This window comes from Thermobia domestica, chromosome 5 (genome assembly GCF_964235325.1).
Source record: "Thermobia domestica chromosome 5, izTheDome1.hap1.1, whole genome shotgun sequence".
Classification (NCBI taxonomy): Eukaryota; Metazoa; Arthropoda; class Insecta; order Zygentoma; family Lepismatidae; genus Thermobia; species Thermobia domestica.
In genome coordinates this window covers 281590284-281597450 of record NC_137458.1, presented here as the reverse complement: position 1 = coordinate 281597450, position 7167 = coordinate 281590284, and the positions used below count along the sequence as shown (strand labels likewise).

Below are 7167 nucleotides of genomic sequence, written 5' to 3'. Positions count from 1 at the left end.
TCTATAGCAGGGAAGAATAAATATGTTTAGTCGATGGCTGCACAACGCCTCCGCTGTCACCACGTTGTCACACAGCGAATACAGCGAACGTTTAAGAGTATTCTGCACTTACTATTAGGTATCGGCCTGGGAACTTTGGCGCATCTACCCAGTCTCCTTCTTGGTGTTTCATTTTTAATGGCGAGTACTGAGTAGGAATAATATTGTAAGCGAATGCGTTTCCGGCTGACACCACACTTTTAATTATTGCGACATTTAAAAAAAAATACCTGTTAATTAAAATGTACAAAGAAGTTATTTCTGGAAAATTCTATTCAGGCCTCTTGTGGTAACAACTGCACTTTAGTAGAAGATACTATTAAGGAAAAGAATGAGGTAAAATAATCTTTATATCGTACAAGCAATGGATGATAACAGCTTAATAAATGATTGTACGTAAATCTTGTTTGAGTTTGAATATAGGATTGTATAAGGCTGTGCATTTTGCATTATTATTGAGGTGCTGCAACTAACTAACTGCAAACCATATGATAAATTCTTACAGTAATATATCACATATTGATTTACTCTGTATGGAAACGAAAATAGTTTAATATATGGTTAACCTCCTTTGTGCCAGGGGCGGATCCAGAGGGGGGCGATCGGGGCGATCGCCCCCCCCCCACAAGAGGAAACTTTCTTATTTTATATATAAATAAACCCATCCATAACAAGTTTGGAGCTCTTAAAAGTAGCAGTATTACCGCCGACCGCCCCCCCCCCAGAAGTCCGTCCTGGATCCGCCCCTGCTTTGTGCCCATAATTTTAAAATTAACGTTTGTCACTTTTCAACACTTGACTTTGCAGTAGCTTTCCAACGAATTAGCAGGAAGCCCAAACTTATAGGACACCCTGCAGGTAAATACATTTCTTTGGACAGTTTCACTGCTCCAAACTAAGATTTGAAAAGTGTAGTATTGTTAATTTTATTATTATTGGCACAAAGGAGATCAACCATATTTTAAGCTATTTTTGTTTTCATACAGAGTAAAACAATATTTGACAACATTACAGTAAGAATGTATCATGCACTTTGCAGTATGTTGCAGCACTTTAATAATGGTGCACTATACGTACACTCTAGATCCTGCATATGTCCGATCCATACATTACAAGAAGGCAATACGTATTCGATACAGGTAAAATCTGTATATTTCATATGGACAACCTATTAGCTATATACATCCAATCTATACATTACATATGGCCAACCTGTACGCGACATACGTATAATCTATATGCTGCATGCAGACAGTCTGTAAGCTACATATATGCACTCTGTACGGTGCATACGGATATTCTGTATGCTGTATCTGGACAAGCTGTGTGCGACATAAGGAAAATTTGTATAATACATACGTACAATACGTATACTGTATCTAGTCGTACGTATGGGGCACAAGTACAATATAGATGCTGTCTCGGGGTTGAACGCAAGAAACATACGTACAGAACGTATATTGCATACTTCTTGAAATCATGCTCCGTCCTGATAGTCAGTGTATGTCGTCATTATTAACCCACATGCTACATACGACCCTGACGTCACAAAGCTAGATATCACCTCCGTATATACTTGTTACTGCAGATGACGTCACACGAATGACGTCATTGCACTTATGCAGACAGTACGTATAATACATACTTTTTCAGCTATACGTTTGCTGCAGGATGTTATATACGGTTGTACGTTAAGTCCAGAAACTACAGGAATTACGAATGTAACCTACGTTTTTAAGTATGCCACCTACAATTTTTTTTCTCAGTGCAAAAACGGGACGTATACGAATCGGAGACGGGAGAGGGATCTAAATATCTGACTTTCAGGTTGCATTTTGGAACTGAGTAGTGATTTTAATTTACAAAATACACAGGTAAAAGTGATAACACAGCGTTTCTAACTTAAGTACTACTCGACAATACTTTTAACTACTTGAACACTCAGAATTCCCACTCAATTCCTACTTGAACCACAGAACACTCAATTCCCACTTGAACATTCAGAAGTTCCAGACAGGGCTGAACCTTCCCAATGAGTATTGATATGGAAGACTGTAGAATTTGCATTTATTCATATTTAGAATAATAATTACGGGACACTTGGGTCATTTTGCTTAAAAACGGGACATTTAGGCGTCCCGTTTGAGAATCAGAAAAAAACGTGACAACGGTTCCAAAAAAGGGACTGTCCCGGCTAAAACGGGACGTCTGGTCACCTTGAGTGAATAGCCTAAAACCAGCCCAGCCTCGAACTGTTCAAATTTGATCGAGATCGGTCGGGCGGTTCAGAAGATTTAGAGTCACAAACATAGTGATTTTCAATTTTATATATATAGATTAACATTACTCACAGGCTGAGAGTTTTCTTGTTTTTTTTATAATAACAATTATTTTAGAAGTTAGCATGTTGTTTAATGGAAGGAAGCAATCCTTTTTTTTTGTTCGAAAAAACTGTTACAATTTCGTTAATTCCTGTTAATATTAGGTTAGATTAGGGCTATCTACTTGCATCATTGTATTCATATTTCCTTTACATATAGTCTTTACAGCATTTCGCATTTCTCATGTCTACAACATGTACTTCTATTCCATTCTTAAATGAGACACAAATCAATTACGTGTCCCGGTAACAGTTTAGAGATGGAGAGGGGGGAACTACCCCAAAACAGGATAATTTACAGCAGGGGCGGATCCAGGACGCACTTCTAGGGGGGAGGTGGTGGGTTGTAATATTGCTACTTACAGCTACTTTTAAGATCTCCAAACTCTGGGATGGGTTTTATTTATATATAAAATAAGAAAGGTTCATCTTCTGCGGGGGGTGGGGTGGCGATTGCCCCGATCACTCCCTGGATCCGCCCCTGATTTACAGAAGTGACTTAACACTGGTGATTGGCAATTGATGTTGAGTAAAGTGAGATGAAAATTCGAACTAATTTAGCGCTAGATACTCAAGCAGGCCGGTAGCCAGCCCAAAAATTATGGGGGGGGGGGCGATCCAAGCATACTAAAGTTCATCACCATATTATAATTCATTTGCAAGCCTACCTTGAAAATTTTAGGGGGGCGGTAAAAATTTAGAGGGGGCCCGGCCCACCTAGACTCCCCTTGGATACGGGCCAGTACTGAAGTGTAAACAAATAAAAGTGAAACCAGTTATGTCGGGCTCTTGTGTAAAGTTGTAGCTGATACAAAACCTACCCTACTCTAACCTAACCTAACCTAACCTAATTTAACCTATTCAACAATAAAATAACCGAATGTGAGTAGAAAATTAAAAAAAAAAAAAAAAAAAATAGATGAGAAGGCTGCCCACCACCACCACCACCATCGCTAAACAAAGACCTGTTTCCCTTACTTCAACTCATTTCTCTTGCTTTCTTTTTAAACCTACTTTAACTCCCCTTTATCTAAACATAGTCCACTGAGTTTAGAAATCGCATATAATGGTCGTAATAAAATCGACCAATAACCCAGTATTGATCAGGTTTCGCTCATGAAAAATATACCAGTGTGAGAAAATGTTGATGTTCCTTTTGTAATAGTGCATGTCACATCGCAACAAGACAGGTTTTTCTATATTGTTGCAATAACATTACACGCGATAGTCCAAAGCATGGCTAACGTAAAATACAATACAATCCGTAAAGCCTGTTAACATTCAGATAAGGAAACCCTCACCATCTGTTTCCGTGGTGTAGTGGTTATCACATCCGCCTAACACGCGGAAGGTCCCCGGTTCGATCCCGGGCGGAAACAATATTTTTTTTTTTTACTTTTATCATTTGTGATTATGTAGGTTCCTTAAGCATATTTATAACTCTTAAATTTATTTTATGCGTAATTTACAATTATAATTAATTTAAAACAAGTACTTGCAAGCTTCTCAATATAACAAATCTCAACATTGTATTTGTTGTTAATCAAATCGTGACAATTCACTGCCAAATATGTTTAAATACAGTTTTATTTTTTAGTTGCACGAAATCAAAAATAAAATGTTCAGTTTAAGGTCTCATGTTTACGCCCTTTAGGGTTAGAGAGACTATGATTAAAACACCTGAATGACGATGAACTATTTCGTGGAATGAGAAAGTGGGAGGAAACGTGTGTACCGCGAGAAAACCCATGGGCACGATGTTGTCCCCCAACACACTTACTTGTAGGTGCCGCGGTGGCTCAATGGTAGAGCGTTCACCTCTCGTGTTTGGGGTCTCGGGTTCAAACCCTGCTCCCGCCAAGTGAACTTTGTATTGTGGTGTGCGTGGGTTATCTCGGGCTTCTTCCACTTTCTCATTCCAGGAAATAGTTCGACGTCATTCACGTGTTTTAATCATAGACTCTCTTAGCCTAAAGGGTGTAAACATGGGACCTTTACCTGAAAATTTTATTTTTCATTTCGTGCAACTAAAAAAAGAAAACTGTATTTAAACATATTTGGCGGTGAATTGTCATGATTTGATTAACAACAAATACCATAAGATTGTTATATTGAGAAGCTTGCAAGTACTTGTTTTAAATTAATTATAATTGTAAATTATGCATAAAATAAATTTAAGAGTTATAAATATGCTTAAGGAACCTACAAAATCACAAATGATAAAAGTAAAAAAAAAACGACTGTTTCCGCGCGGGATCGAACCGGGGACCTTCCGCGTGTTAGGCGGATGTGATAACCACTACACCACGGAAACAGATGTTGAGGACTTGCTTATCTGAACGTTAACAGGCTTTACGGACTGTATTTTTACATTAGCCATGCTTTGGACTATCGTATGTAACGTTATGTAACAATATAGAAAAACCTGTGTGACACGCACTATTACAAAAGGAACATCAACATTTTCTCACACTGGTATATTTTTCATGAGCGAAACCCGATCAATACTGAATTATTGGTCGATATAAAATCCCGTTTCCTCCCACTTTCTTCATTCCACCATTTCATTCATCTCTCATCATCACCGTCTCCTTCAGCCTAACCGGCATAACCGTGGGACGTAAAACTCAAAATTTTTATTACATTTCATTTTTCACAAACTTGCTTATCCGAGGATCGATCCAATGACTCCACCAGAGGTACGCGATCTACCACTGAGATACCGTGCCCCAATTAACGTTCCACAATTATGCCCTTTAGAGTACAGGTGTTGGATAATTTATAAAAGTGAATGATTGTGAAAGTAAAATTTTTTATGCTCTCCCATCGAGGATGGAACACAAATCCATGCGTTTCAAAGGCGCATGCGCTAACCATTAAACCAGCCGGAAGGGCTATAAATACCACGTTGTTGTTATTTACTAGATACTCACGTATCACAAACAAATATGCTAACGAATAAAACTTTATTGTTAGATTAGATTAAGTTATTAGCAAATATTATATCAGGAATTGCTGTTATGTGACAAACGATAGCAATAATATCATATTAGGACAATATAATAGCAAGTTAATTAGTCAATCAGTATAATCTGACTGAAAATATTTACTACTAAAACAATGTTGTTTTGATAATAATTAGTAGTACCAGGTGTTTCATTATATAGGCTTCACAAAGTGTGTGCACACCTAAATTAAAACCAAACAAGATATTTAAAAATGTACCAATCAATACAAGGAAAACTTAAAAAAAAAATGGGCGGAATAAAATAACATACACATATGAGAAAGGACATAAAAGATCAATAACACGGGTTTTCAAAGAGTAGCTTTACCTCAAATTTATTTATTAAAACAACCTAGGTTTTCTTTTTCTTTTTTTAAGTGCTAGCTTGATGGCTAGCTCCCCCAAAGGGTTATGCCCTTTATATGGGAAGAGAAGGAAGAGGATTGTGGATAGAAAGTATATAGTGCTGGTCTATGAGTGCATTCTTTATTTATTAGTTTCAATAACAAACAAACAAAAACAAACAACAGGTATATTACGAAGGTAAATATAGAATTAGATGTGAATATATATTACCTGACCAGCGAACGAGTGCGGGCGGCCGGTTTTGGAACTAAAATGCAAGCAGCAGTGTTTCTAACCGTATTACTTGTAATCAATCTATCACAGTTTTTTGTCCTGTTCGTAATAAACCACTTTATGCATATGCTCAAGTCAGGGGCGGGGCAATCGGGGTGATGGATCCCCCCAGAATAGGATAATTTTTATTTTAAAAATAAAACCTAAGAATTTACACCTTTGTATTATAAATGTAAAATAAAACCTAAAATAGGTAGGCCTTACTTATTTTTGTTTTACGTTGCAGAAGTCAAATAAAGCAATAAATTGCAAGAAATTACTCACATTGGCGTTCTTGCTCGAAAAAATGTCCATCTTCGAAATCGCAGGTGGTCATTTCTCTTCTAGAAATTGCAGACAATAGCTACTTCTCCTTTTCTAAAGTTGTTTTACTTTTCTTTCTTTCTTTCTTTTTTCTTTTCTTTCTTTCTTTCTTTCTTTCTTTTTTTTTTTTTTTTTTTTGCAATACACTCTTACCTTGATTTGACTTCGACCGACCGCCCCCTAAACATTCAGCCTGGATCCGCCCCTGGTTCAAGTTAAGACAAACAGTTTCAAAAGTTATTGAAGTTATTTGCAGAACATCGTAAGTAACAAGCGAAAAAACAACTACAACAAAAATACACCCTCCATATTAACTTGCTAACAAACTAGCGAGCAGCGTTTTACAGGCTGCTCCTGTTTTATAATGACATCGAATAAAACGTAATCAATTTTTATTCAATCTGCTTAATACACGGTAGAAGCTCACTGAATTGTCAATTGTGCTATGTTGTTCTTAAATTGGTAATTTCCATTAATATATCACTATTCACAAGACATCTGTATTACTGCAGGAATGGTTCACTACAAGCACATAACTTACGGTGTTTTTATTAAGCGGAAAGAGATTAGGATATGCATAACATCCAAACTGCAACTTTTAAACACCGTTGGATACACTACAGAGTGAAACTCTCCGCTTCCCTGTCACACAGCGCTTGCATGAAAATGATATAAACACAACAGCAGCGCCATCCTCCCAAAACCGCACTGCTATCCTGATCAGGTAATCATAAGGATGGGGAGTAGGTACTATTTCAAGCGATGGCATTGCCTTTATTGTTGTTATGAGATCATATGA

The 7167-nt window shown here is 37.2% G+C and overlaps 2 non-coding genes across 2 annotated transcripts; one reads left to right on the top strand and one right to left on the bottom strand.

Annotated features, from left to right (window-relative positions):
* Window positions 1-3725: 3725 nt before the first annotated feature.
* Window positions 3726-3798, top strand: TRNAV-AAC (transfer RNA valine (anticodon AAC)). Its single transcript has one exon. It is a non-coding gene; the product is annotated as a tRNA-Val (tRNA).
* Window positions 3799-4660: 862 nt separating this feature from the next.
* Window positions 4661-4733, bottom strand: TRNAV-AAC (transfer RNA valine (anticodon AAC)). Its single transcript has one exon. It is a non-coding gene; the product is annotated as a tRNA-Val (tRNA).
* Between the last annotated feature and the right edge of the window lie 2434 nt (window positions 4734-7167).